General features: G+C 42.5%; 1 long non-coding RNA gene across 2 annotated transcripts; it reads right to left on the minus strand.

Annotated features, from left to right (window-relative positions):
• Positions 1-6,681: 6,681 nt before the first annotated feature.
• Positions 6,682-12,212, minus strand: LOC121477054. Of its 2 annotated transcripts, none has more exons than XR_005984084.1 (3): positions 11,608-12,212; positions 8,392-8,524; positions 6,682-8,295 (listed from the first exon to the last, which is right to left on the minus strand). It is a non-coding gene; the product is annotated as an uncharacterized LOC121477054 (long non-coding RNA). The 2 variants fall into 2 exon arrangements; XR_005984085.1 differs by lacking the exon at positions 11,608-12,212 and adding an exon at positions 11,430-11,561.
• Positions 12,213-13,841: the final 1,629 nt, after the last annotated feature.

Genomic DNA, 13,841 nt, shown 5'->3' on the forward strand with positions numbered 1-13,841 from the left:
TGCCATTTGCAACGATGTGGATGGAGTTAGAGGGTATTTTGCTGAGCAAAATAAGTCAGTCAGAGAAAGACGAATACCATATGATCTCACTCATATGTGGAATTTAAGAAACAAAGCAAAGAAACAGAGAGTTTAAAAAAAGAAAGATACCAAGAGAACATACTGATGGTGACCTGAGGGGAGGGTGGATGGAGGGATGGGTTAAATAGGTGATGGGGTGAAGAAGTGCACCTGTTGTGATGAGCACTGGGTGATGTATGAAAGTGCTGAATCACTATATTGTACACTTGACACTAATGTAACACTGTATGGTAACTATACTGGAATTTAAATAAAAACTTAAAATAATAATTGCTCACATTTATTGAGAAGTTAACATATTTCAAGAACTGTTCTTAGTAGCTTTCCTACTTCATCTCATTTACTTTTTCCAGTAGGTCCATGATGTCAGTACTTACCTCCATTCTAAAGCAAAGAGTAGTTTAGCATTTTGCATGAAAATGACACAGCATAGGGGGCAGAGATCAATTCAGACCAACAAGCTCAGGTCCAGAGCCCAAAGACTAATTCAAAGATAAAGGAACATAATGGAAGTCTGAGTAAGGGACAAGACATCACCACATAAGGCAAATGGAAATATTTTGCATGGAAAATAAAATAATTAAAACAATGAAGTTAAAAGCAATGGAGGAAGGAAGGTGACAGAGCAAGACCCCAATGCTACATCATGGATGGTTCACCAGGCTAGACCAGAACCTTCATTCTGAAGGTTGAAGACCAGAATGAAGGTTCTGGACTAGCCTGGCAAATGAAATATGGGAAAACAACAGTCAGATTTCCGAGTGTTGGAGCTGGGGGCACTTGGTGTCTGTCTGGGTCCACATAAATATTACTTAACATGGGCATGAAATAAATGTATTCTCTTGCATAAAGGGCCACAGAATGCTTGGCATGCAAATTCTTCTTTGAAAACTTACTTGGGTGCTGTGAACTTCTGAGGAGAGAGTAAACTCTGGAGTACACTATGATATATGGGCAGCAAGGTACATAAACAAATTAGTACATTTTATTGTTTTCTCAGTATGCTGTGACCAAAACCAAAACAACACCGCCAACAACAACTAAAAGGAGAAGAACGCTTGTAGAAATCCAAAACCCAGCTCTTGGTGACAGCAGCAGGGCTTCGGGTGCAGTCAGGCGCCGAGACAGGTGGAGAGACAGCTAAGGGGTCCTGAGAGAAGAGACCTTGCTCAGTATGTAAATGTCTTGTTCTGAGGAGAGGTGTAGAAATTGATTTACTTAAGAAATTAGTAAGATAAGAAAAATTATATGTCTTAATAAAATAAGGAGAAATACAAAAAGTTTAAGGTAGAATAATTTGTTACAAGTCACCAGAGAAAAACCTACCAAATTAGAAATAACAAGGAGAAAAAAAGAAATAAAAATAAAATTTAGCAAAGAGAACAAAATAGAAAGTACCAGGAATGCCTGTGAGGGTAAATAAGTTAAGTTTGCCATGGGTCAGGCCTTCTTAGGTTTGCTGGATGAGGAAAAAGCAAACAAATGCACAGATCCAGAAAGTAGTTGTTAGGAAGAGACACTGAAAACAAACAAACACCGCATTTCTGAAAATAAAGGACTTGAAGAAAGATGAGCTATCAAAAAGAAACCAGTAAAAAACTTAAGATAGTGATTTTGTGAATAGGCAAAACAGAATTTAAGGCAAAATAGTTATAAAGGACCCAAAGGGGACACTTCATTTGACAAAGTAGGTAGCAGTAACAGTGGGCGTGCACATGGCCAGGCAGAAAGAATATGTGGTGTCAAGGGCACGGCTGGAGGGGGTGGATCGTGGGGACCCACCCTGACTTCTGCGACAAATACACCCTCGGTGCATTCTGAACCTCTTCTGGACATGAGCATCTGCCCATAATTCATGAAAATTGTAGCCCAATTAAAAAAAAAAGAATAGCTTAAAAAATTCCATATATGAAGAAAGAAACAAAAATATATTACATAAGTCTTGTGTTAAAACAAATATGGAATGAATCTGGGAAATGCTTACAAGTGAGTAACAGTGAGAGCACAGTATGTCAGGTTTTGTGGGAAACTGCTAATGTGCTCGAGGAAATTTATAGCTGCGATCACATTTATTAGACAAAAAAAAAGAGCGATCAGCATGCAAATCAAGAAGCTAGAAAAAATAATAAGAACAAGCACAAAGGAACAGGAAGAGCATAAAAGTGTGCAAAATCAATAAAACTCAGAAACAGTTGGTAACATAAATATGAACAAAATTTGCTCCTCTGAAATATTAGTAAAAAAATTTGCTCTGGCAAAAGAAAATTTAAAAATACTGTTCAAAGAAAAAGAGGAAATGATAGCAGATATAATTGATTTTAAAATAAACAGAGTATTAGGGATAATACATTTTAAATCTAATTGAAAGGGAAATTTCTGGAAAAAAATCATAAAAGGTCAAGTGGTCAGAAGTAATAGAGAAGTTGAGTAGACAGATAACCCTTGAAGACATTAAAATGATAATTAAAGCCTCTCCCAGCAAAAATAGGGCCACGAATAAAGTGAGTTTCATTCAAGTCTCCAGAACAGCTCCTGTCCTCCCAAGGGGACCCCCAAAGTTCAGAAGGTCAGGAGAGCTGAGAGCAAGGGCACCCACGGGAAAGGAGACTAGGAGGTGTCTTACACACCTGGCACTGATCTCGACCCCGCCTTGCCGCAGACGTTGATCCTTAAGGTCAAAGTCTACCTTCGTCATTGTCAACAAATGCCATTCCACCTTCTTCTCAAGCCTGCACCTGCTACCCTCTGACCACCACCTTCCCTCTTTCCAGACCCTCCCCACTGATTCCCTAAGCCCCAAGTGGTTCTTGGGTTCCACCTGCCGCCACACTCCACTGGTCTCATTTTCACCATCCCTCTATCCACTGGGGCCCCCTGTCTCCTTGTTATCCCACCTAAGTTCCACAGCCGACCATTAACCACCATGCCTTTGAGTACATTTCAGCCCCTCGCCCCTTTCTTGCTTCAAGATACTCATCAAAATCACAGATGAACCAGAACTTTCTGCCTATTCCTTGCTGGCATCAATTCAGCCTAAATTTGGATGAAGAAAAGCCAACCACCACTCTGGTCCTATGTCAAAGGCATGGACTTCAAGGGCACCCTTAGTGCTTCTGGGGTTTATACTATATTTCTGTGGTTCATTTGCTTGTTCACCCACGTGAATGACTATGTTTCACTCTGTCCTTACCCCTGAAAGGCAGCAGGTGTCCGCTTCTCCTCTCGGGCTTGAAGTGATTAAATGAGTATGCTCATATACTTCCACAAATTGCTTCTACCCATATGCCAAGGTCTGTATGAAGTCCTCTGTCTTCCTACCTGCTCCCAGAGGTGACTGGTTCATGCCTCCACCTAGGGCCACACTCCGTGCAGGTGCTAGTCTAGATCTCCCAGATACCGTCCCAGAGGACCCTCCTCCTTTTCATGCTCCTGAGCTTTCCTTCCCTGAGCCAGTTCCATCACCACATTGATGTCATAAGTTTCACTACTTAAAAAATAACATACAAAACACCGGGATCTCTCAGTCCTTGTAGACATGGCTTTAAAAGTAAAACTTCTCGGGGATCCCTGGGTGGCTCAGCGGTTTGGCGCCTGACTTCGGCCCAGGGCGTGATCCTGGAGTCCTGGGATCGAGTCCCACATCGGGCTCCCGACATGGAGCCTGATTCTCCCTCCTCCTGTGTCTCTGCCTCTCTCTCTCTCTATGTCTATCATAAATAAATAAATAAATCTTAAAAAAAAAGTAAAACTCCTTGAAAACACGGTCTAAATTTATTCCTATTTTCACTTGAGCTCAATCCTACAATATAGATGCTTAGTACCCCTTACAACTCCCCTCCCCCCAGTCACTGACAGCTGCTGGCCTCCTTTCTGCTATTGCGGTCATCTGGGGTCTTCATTCTCTTACTTTGTCTTCCAAATGTATTCAGCAAAGCACATTCCTCCACCCTCCTTGATAGATGTTATTCTTTTGTCTTCCAGGGTGGTATACTCCATTGGCTCTCCTTCAATCTCATTGCAGTTCCTACTCAGATCCTTTGCTAATTCCTTCTGCATTCCCAGCCTCATCTTCCTCCCCACATCTAGTCCTCATGCACCGGTCGCATCTCCAACAATTCCAGGGACTCAGTTTCAGTTCCTTAGAGTTTCCCTACTCTCCTCTCTCACACCCCAAATTGGGTCCACCAGAAAATCTTTTGAGGTCCACTTTCAAAATATATCCATAATCTTGTTTTTTACCACTTTAAGGCTAGTGTGTGTTCCAAACCTGAACCCTAGTCCTTCAACTAGTTACAAAGCATCAAGTGGGCACCCTGCTTCCTTAGAAGGAGAGGACTCAGTTTCACCCATCCTAGAGAGCTTTCTGCGGCATTCATTAAAGGCAAGCATGCAGGAATCACGAATTAGAGAAGCTCATGCAGGTCCATGTGGAGATGTGTGCAGAGTTTGTGGGAGGAGGGTTTGGAAGAAATACGGATGCCCATTACTAGGTGAACAAGTAAGCACTATGAAAACCTACGGTTGCATTTTATGTCACAGTGTGAAGCAAAATTTAGCAACACGGAGAGATCTTGAAAACAAAGGATTGAGCAGGAAAGCAAAACAGGCTCTGTACCACACAATTATTTGTATGGTTTAAGATCACATTTATACTGTATGTCTTTCATAGATACATTTGTATCCAAGGACATTTAATAAACATAATGGAGTTAGTGCCTTGGTATGGAAATTATTGTGATTCTATGAACAATGAAACAAAATGAATAGGAGGGTCCTTGGATGGACCAGTGATTATAGAGTGCTGTCACCTGTATCTCTTCCCTGGTGGAAGAGAGAGGAAATTAGCAAAAAGTCTTCTCAATTATCTTAACCCAGTCTCTGCTTTAAGTACACATGTGTATTCATACCTGATGCTAACTGGGCTTCAGACATTCTATAGAAACTAGACACTTAAGGGAATCCAGTTGTCAAAACACCTCTTTTACAAAAAAGCAGGTTTTCTCAAATGTCCTCATCCTGAATAAGTTACAAAAAAATACCCATTGGTCACCACACACATAAACACACACACACACATACTCCAGAAAGAACTCTTTAAGGGCTAGGGAAAAAACCTCTGAATAAAACGAAGCCAGAGCTGAGTGAGGTAAGCATAGGAGTCAATGTGACAAAGTCTGGTGACAAAAGCCAATGGTGACATCCTAGTTCTGGGGATTAATGGAGTCATTTGGTGGGAAGAGATTGGGCTTTGAGTATGCTTGCAAAGTGGCCTTATTGAATTCAAGCCACTACACAGAGCTAGGGCAATTGAAAGAACTGCAGCTTCAGATAAACGGTGGAGGAGAAAAACCTGCCTGCCCACCTGCAAGGAAATCCGAAGGAACATCTCTAACTCTATTCTTCTCCAAGAGGAAACAGTCTTCTCTGAGAATATGGGGTCATGAGCTCCATCTCATGTGGATCCGGAGTTTAACGGGACACAACTCTGTGTTCAAGGAACCTCCAGGCTAAGGCATCATATGAACATTCTCCAGGCAGGTGACATCAATATATTTCAGGGGAAGCCCCCTCTGAAGCAAATAACCTTCAATCTTGTTCGGTAGGGATTTCTATACATTACATTTGGCCAAGTATTAGTTCACAATAAAAAAGAAATTACTACACCGTAAGGAAACAAGTCTCTACAAGGGAGAAGAAGCAGAAGGTACAAGTGACTTATTGCAATTCTCAAACACTTCACATACTGTAAGAATCAGACTCAAGATGTAAAATGACCAAGAAAATAGAATATGAGGGAGAGAATAAAGAAAGGCTGATAACTGAAAATTTTTCTGAGCTGATTAAAATCAATGAAATCAGAAGAAAGTAGAATGATATCTTTAAAGGAATGAGAAAGGGATGCCTGGGTGGCTCAGTGGTTTAACACCTCCCTTTGGCCCAGGGTGTGATCCTGGAGTCCCAGGATCAAGTCCCACAATGGGATCCTTGCAGGGAGCCTGCTTCTCCCTCTGCCTATGTCTTTGCCTCTCTCTGTGTGTCATGAATAAATGAATAAAATCTTTAAAAAAAATAAAGGAATGAAAAAAAAAACCATCAGTCTACAGTCCTATAAATGACAAAATTATCTCTCAAGATCAAGAGTGAAATAAAGAGATTTTCTGGGACAGCTTCAGAGAGAATCAAAAGCACCTCCAAAATAGTGTTCTGAGCAAGTGGCCTGGGAGCAGGTGGGCAAGTTTAGCCAATATTGGCTTATAGGACAGTAACTGAAATGTTTAATTTACTGGGATAAAATTAATACTGAGATCATATGGCAAGCAATAGCAAGTGAGCCTTGTGAGGGGTGATAGGAGAGATCCTGGGTCCTTGCCTTGTTCATGAGAAGAGTAGATATACTGAATTAACATTAGGCTTGCTATTTTAAATGGAAATGTATAAAATATATATAAATAATATATATAAAATAAAATATTTGTCATGTATATGAAATAAGTGAAAGGAGAATAATAATAAAAAAAAGTGATACAGAAAACAGAAGACCAAATAGAAAGCACACAGTGCAGTGGTGGAAATAATTTCAAGTATATTAATAATCGCAAGGAATACATTTGGGAAGTAAGAGATAGAGCTTTCCAGATGGGACTTTGAAAATCAAATTATATGCCTTTTACAAGAGATAATCCTAAAGCACAAGAACATAGAAATTGCTTAGGTAATTAACCGAAAACCATGTACCAGGCAAATAACAACCAAAAAAAATCTGACACAGTCATACTAATATCAGAAAACAAAAGGCTAAAAGGTAAAAACTATTATTACAGATGAAGAGGGTCATTATATCTTAACTTAGGTTTAAATTGCCCAGGAGGTATAAAAATTTGAAATATTTATGGATGTAATAAAATAGCTGCAAATATAAAAACAAACAATTGATAGAGTTCGAAGGAGATGTGAGCAAAGTCGTTGGCAGCCTGGGATGCACTCACATAACTTGGTTAGCTACTGACAGGTCAGGCAGAAAATGTGTAGCTCAGACAGGGGGATTTCAACAGCACAATTAACAAGCTGGATATAATGGCCATATAATGAAAACTCTGCTCAACAATTTGAGGATGCTATTATTTTCATTACTCAAGGAACATTCACATCAATCTCGTGCACTGCGTGTGCCACAAGGTAAGTCTAAATGAATTCCAAGGAGTCAAAATAAAGCAGGCCACATTCTTGGACTCCAGTGCAACCCACTTGTAAATCAGAAAGAGGACAGGAATGTGAAGAAACAGAATATATTGAGAGGCTTTGAAAACTTCTAATTTATAGGTCAAACATCAGTTCAAGAGAAGCCAAAATGCAAAGGGAAAGAATGCAAGAAAACACTACCTAGAATAGCAGGTGTCTGGGCACACCGAGTAGCAGCAGAAGAGCTCACGGATAACTTCAGGACATTATAGTAGAAGAGAAAATTAATGAATTATTAATAAACCAAGCTCCTTTCAAGAATTTAAGAAAAGCAAAACAACAGAAAGTAGAAGGGAAGACAAGACAAATTAAGAAGAAAGAAATGAAATAGGCAGAGTCAACGATGTCAAAAACTGGTTGTCAGAAACAATGGCAAATAAACTTCCCGCAAGATTGATCGAGATCAAATGGGGGTGGAGAGAAGCTCAAATAGTCAACAATAGGGCTGCAAAGAGGAGCATAAGTAGAGATTGGAAATGTTTTTCAAAATTATAAAAATCTAAACAGGGATATGTTCCTAGAAATATACTAAAATTGGCTTTTGAAAAATCTGAGATGATCTCTATTTGAATTAGAAGGTTTAAACAATCTCATAAGCATTAGACAAATTGAGTAAGTATTTAAAAGTCTTTCCTCAAAGAAAATCATCAGCCTCATGCAATTTTACTGATGAAATCTTCCAGATTTTCAGGGAAAATGCAATTACAGACATTTACAAACCCTTCTTGAGAATTAAAAAAAAAAAGAGAGAGAGAATAATGTCCTCTACTCATTCTTGATATCAAAATGAAACAAGGATAAATCTCTTCTGGGAACCGAGGTGAAGTTCCTGGACATGACGGTGGTAGTAATGGCGGCACTGGTAGTTAGACCCCACTCTTCCTCCTTGTCCTGGCCAGTCTGCTTCACATCTGCGCCTCCAGGCTTCTCCACCATCACCTTTCTCCTCACTTTTCACGGTGAAGGGATGAGATCCTGGAAGATACGGAGCATCCTTATGATTGACAGTGGGAAGCTTGAAGAAGGAAGGCAGGCAGTGCCGGATCCTGTGGATAATGAGGATTTACTCACGCTCTGCTTTCCTGTCTTTGTCCTGGATTCCCTGAAGTTTTGCTGAGAACCAGCTGGAGGAGGATTGTTTTGCCTCAATCCTCACAAGGAGCAAAACAGTGTTGGTTCTTGTCTTCATGGAGCTTCTGGTCTCCTCAAAAAGACAGACAAAAGTCAAGTAACCACACAAATAAATACAAGTGTGAAATGTGTGGGAAGAAGGGAAAAAATGCAGTGGCAGGGTGCTAGGAGACTACATAACAGGGAGCCTGGCTCTGCCTGGTGGCTAGTGAGGGCCACGCCAAGGTTGATATTTGATTGGAGATGTAAAAGAAGTGTGAAGAGTTAGCCATCAAAGAAAGGAAGAGAGGACGTATATAGGCAGAGGGAACATCTGACCCTGTGCCCTCACGTGGGTGGGAACAGGTGATCTGAAGATTCAGAGTCTAGTGAAGGAGAAGGGAGCAGCCAGGCTCAGTCAACCAAGTCTAGCAACCCCCAAACAAGAGTGGGCTTGAGCTCAGGACTTAATCCTGTTAATCACCCTAAGGGAAGGAGGACACAACCAAGTTAGTCTTTTTCTAAGGCCATTTCTGACTGTGGCATAAAGACAAGAAGCATGGAGAAGTAATTAGGAGACCATTGCATTAATCCAGAGGAGAGGTGGCTGCAGCCTGGCCAAGGTCCATGGCGTTGGAGATAGGCGGAGCAAGGGGGACAGCGCTGGGATTTGGAAGATAAGCACCCAATTCGATGGGTAGGTATGGGGAGTGAGGAAAACAAAGGCCTAAGGAGTCAGCAGATGGAGAGTGGAGGGGACATTCACTGGTAGGAAACAGCAGAGAAGGACCAAGTAGGCATGAGGCATATAGAGGGTAAGACTTTGTTCAGTTGCCATGCTTTTGAGACAGCCAGGTGGGGACTTCAAGTGGGAAGCCCAAGTCTGCAACCCAGAGATGAGCTCTGGGTGGAGATTGGAAGTTACTAGGCATTCATGGGCGGATGGGAGTTTGGACCCCATGGGCTGTCGATGACAAGCAGTGAGAGACTACACAGAGCAGAGGACAGAGTTCAGGATCGAGGAATGCCCACACTTGGGATTTGGACCGAAGATGAAGAAGGAGCCCCAAAGAAATAGAGGGAAAAGCGTGAAGATGCAGCATCATGGAGAGCACAGAGAAGCACACTCCAGGAAGGAAGTTATCATCAGTGGGGTTAAAGCTGCACTGGATAGTCACTAAAGAGCTGAAGGATTCGTGCTGGACCAGGCACACATGCCGTGGACATTGTGGGGCTGTTCTCAGCCCAGCTCAAGTGGTGTAGGTAAAGGTGGAAGATGAGAAATTGGAGAAGCCTGATGCCAATCCAGCCATTCTCATTCCAAACTGGTGCTTTGGATGCCATGAGGCCTTTGCCTACACCCTGTGCCATTCATTTTCTGCTTCTTTCCCACATAGCCTTTTTGGTAACCAGTTGAGAAGAGAATTGAACATTAAAGAGAAAATATGTGATCAGAGTGACACCATGCTACAGAGCACCACCAATGTGCCAGTCAATACACTGGGGTGCTTTGCACCTGGATTTTACAACAACAGAAAAAGCATTACACCATCACTTTACTACTAGGAGTGGGTTCTAAGTCACGGAACTCATGTCCTACACCACAATTGCTGTGGCTTTGGTGTAGACGCCTACTCCTTATACTGTGGTTTCCTCGTACTGTTCTTTCCTTATGCTATAGGAGCATATGCTCACGCTGCTGTATGACATGTAGCCACTTGTCCAGTGCATCAGAGTTACCAGGGATTTATTAAAATGGAGTCCTTATCCCCACAAATTCTGATGTATTACTTTTTAGGGAACTCTGAAATCTCTCTCCAGTGTTGATGTTGTTGACCTAGGGAATACACTTAGAGAGAGCCCGCCCTGCATGTTATACTGTCATATGTGAGGTTCAAAATAACTACACTCTTTGTATGATAATTCATCATTAAACAGAGGCTAAAGGATGCCATAAGTCTTTGCTTACTAAGATCTATTCTAGAGAGGTTTACCATCAAGGATTGAAAGTGGAGCAAGATCTCGCTGCATTTGAATGGACCAGCAAACACGTTTCTCTCCTCTGTGTCCTGGAGAGCTCCTTGTCCCACCAGTGGCAGTCACAAAGGGATAAGTGGCATCCCTTGGGGAGCAGGGTGTCCGTGCTCCTCCCTTCTGTAGAGGGCCGGCAAAGGCTGCCCCTTGCCATTGGGCACCACCCCTAAGCCAGGGTGGGCCAGAACAGAGTCTATACTATAAAGAGACAAAGAAGAGATAAAATCTAAGATATAAACTGTTTTGTAATTTAGATTTTTTTTTTCCTTTTCTCAAATCTTTGAGGCTTCAGGCCAAATGATAGCTGAGAAAAATGAAAAGGAAAAAAAAATGGGCATGTATGTTCAAACTCCTATTTTTAAATTGTTCATAATTTGATTATTTTTGCTAGTTCTATTAATCTTCAGAAGAGTAGCTGAATGCAAATGTAAGCATTTTAAGGCATTAAAAATTATGCAGAAAAATCTGAGTGAAATTCCAAGAATATGTATATATATGCAACATATAAATTATAATTTAAAGGCCTTTCCAAGAACATTTGCTTAATAAATAGGAACGAGAATAGGAATTTTTGCAATGCTAATTATTACACTACTTTCTCTTTCCAGATCTCACAAGATGCTAGGACATATGTTACAGGTATTCATTTGGACAGAAAGTAATCTTTCACGTCTATTTCATGAGAAAAATGGAAGGTTCAGGAAAGTCAAAGCATGTGGTTCAGAAAGGGTGTTCCAGAATACTGTAAATATTAAGTGGTGTTTGTGTAGTAATGGAAGGAAGTCATATTTACTCAAGGATAACAAAGATCATCACAGCCCCAATCTGGGAAACAGGTTGCAGTATGTCCACATATCGTTTCAAAAATAGAATATGTAGAGGCCTGGTTTTGACCAAGATTGCTTCAACTACTGTTTCATTAGAGAAGAGGGCATTATGATAGAAGAACAAGCTTACTCAGTTACCTCTAAAGTTACCTCTACTAACAGACCAATAAAGTTCTCAGCTGAAATTCGGCACGCACGGGTCGCCGGTCGGGTCTGTGGAATGTGGAGGTCACCCAGGAATCCAGACTTGTGAGCAAGCTCACATTTTTCCCACCCCTGGCACACTCTGTACCTCCTGCAGCTCTCCTCCAGTTACCTTCTCCAGAGAGGGGCAGATTTCAGCCACTCCCACAGTCCTGAGTTCAGAGACAGAGGACAGCCAACGATGGTTCAGGAAAGGTGGTAAGAAACAACCTGGTGAGCAATGCTGGGTGCTGCTCCTTGATCAAAAAGCTTATCCCAGGGATCCCTGGGTGGCGCAGCGGTTTAGCGCCTGCCTTTGGCCCAGGGCGCGATCCTGGAGACCCGGGATCGAATCCCACGTCGGGCTCTCGGTGCATGGAGCCTGCTTCTCCCTCTGCCTGTGTCTCTGCCTCTCTCTCTCTGTGTGACTATCATAAATAAGTAAAAATTAAAAAAAAAAAAAAGCTTATCCCAGATCTGAGCCTGCTCGTCACTGTGACTCTTTGATGCTGGACTTCGATTTTCACAACGCCGAACACAGGGCGGTGCCGGGTGAGTTCTAACTCTGAAATAGGAGCCACGAAAAAGCCAGAACGTGGACGTAGTGTGGCCGTTGGGCAGCCCTGCTCTCTGCCCCTCAAGCACCTGCTTCTCCACTGGGGTTACTGGAAAGTGCTGTGCCTGGCGAACGCCTGGCTCCCGGGAGCCCACGGCCGATCGCGTTCCCACCGGGAAGCCTGCTGAGATTCTGGCTGCCAGGTCGAGCTTGTACCAAGTTCAACCCTGGGAGCAAACATGTAAACACAAACCGATCATTGCTCCCATCTGAGAAGTCTTGTTTTCCCTTTCGAGGCAAGAGACGATGTTGAGCTTTGTTACAAATGGGAACTGCAATCCCAAGAGATTATTTAGGCACCTGACCCGACTGCCACAGGCAAGCTGAAGAGCCACCGCGTCAGGTACAGCTGGAAGTGTCCCCAGCCTCTGTGTCAGCTTCTCAGACCCCTTTGTAGCCTCCCAGGGGTACTACTGGGGGAATGAGCAGGTGTAGGCTCAGCCTGAGCCCGGTCTCGGGCATGATGATAAAAATGGAAAATGGCTCAAGCTCCCTGGAAGGTGCTAGGGTTCTCATTGTATGAAGCTCTGAGATGTGGACAGAACTGCACATTGTGAGGGGATGTGCACCCCTGGGTGTCATTATTATTTTTTAAGATTTTATTTATTTATTCATGAGAGACACAGAGAGAAGCAGAGACCCAGGCAGAGGGAGAAGCAGGCTCCATGCAGGGAGCCCGATGTGGGACTCGATCCTGGGACTCCAGGATTATGCCCTGGGCCGAAGGCAGGCGCTAAACCAGTGAGCCAGCCTGGGTGCTATTGAAGTGGCGCAGGTTGATACTGAATCAAAAAGTAGCCTATTTATGGGACGCCCGGGTGGTTGAGCATCTGCCTTCCACTCAGGGCGTGATCCCAGATTCCTGGATCGAGTCCTGCATCAGGTTCCCCACACGGAGCCTGCACCTCCCTCTGCCTGTGTCTCTGCCTCTCTCTCATGAATAAATAAATAAAATCTTTTTTTAAAAAGTAGCCTATTTATATGTTATTTTATTTTTCTTTCTTACCTAATAGGAAAAACTATTCCTTCCCTCCCTCCTTGCTTTCCGCTTCCCCACGCTCCCTGTGCCCCCCACCCCCACCACACACACACACTCCCATTCATTGCCGCTGCTGTCACCCTGGAATACTGCAGTAGGAGGACAGAACTGTCGTCTTGCCGTGCGTTCCAGAGTGAGGCTGAAAGTGCATTCTGGCTTCTCCACTCCTCTGCTTCTCATTTTTGGAGTGCGGCGGGGGAATGGACGTCATCCCCAAAATGGTGACTCAGGAGACAGGATGGGCGAATTCTACTTGGAAGATGAGTTTCTAGGATTCCAGGCAGCAAAACAGACTTCTTTGATTTTTATATTTGTTTTTCTCTTCTATGTTATCAATTCTGATTTTTTTTTTTAAGATTTTATTTACTTATTTATGAGAGAGAGCGACGCAGAGACATAGGCAGAGGGAGAAGCAAGTTCTCTGAAGGGAGCCTGATGTGGGACTCGATCCTGGGACCCTGGGATCACAACCTGAGCCGAAGGTAGATGCTCAACCACTGAGCCGCCCAGGCGTCCCTCAATTCTGATTTCTAAAAAAAAAAAAAAATAACAGAATTATGTATTTGCTTTACTGTACATTATATCATAATTCTTGTCAGCAAAATAATAGCAATATTATTATTAATAATATGATTTTGAAAGGAAATTTATGTTTCCATGTTTTGTTTTTAGTTGTTGGTTCTTTTTGTCCTTACATTTCTGACACTGACAA

The sequence above is a fragment of the Vulpes lagopus genome, chromosome 16 (assembly GCF_018345385.1).
Source record: "Vulpes lagopus strain Blue_001 chromosome 16, ASM1834538v1, whole genome shotgun sequence".
NCBI classification, from domain to species: domain Eukaryota; kingdom Metazoa; phylum Chordata; class Mammalia; order Carnivora; family Canidae; genus Vulpes; species Vulpes lagopus.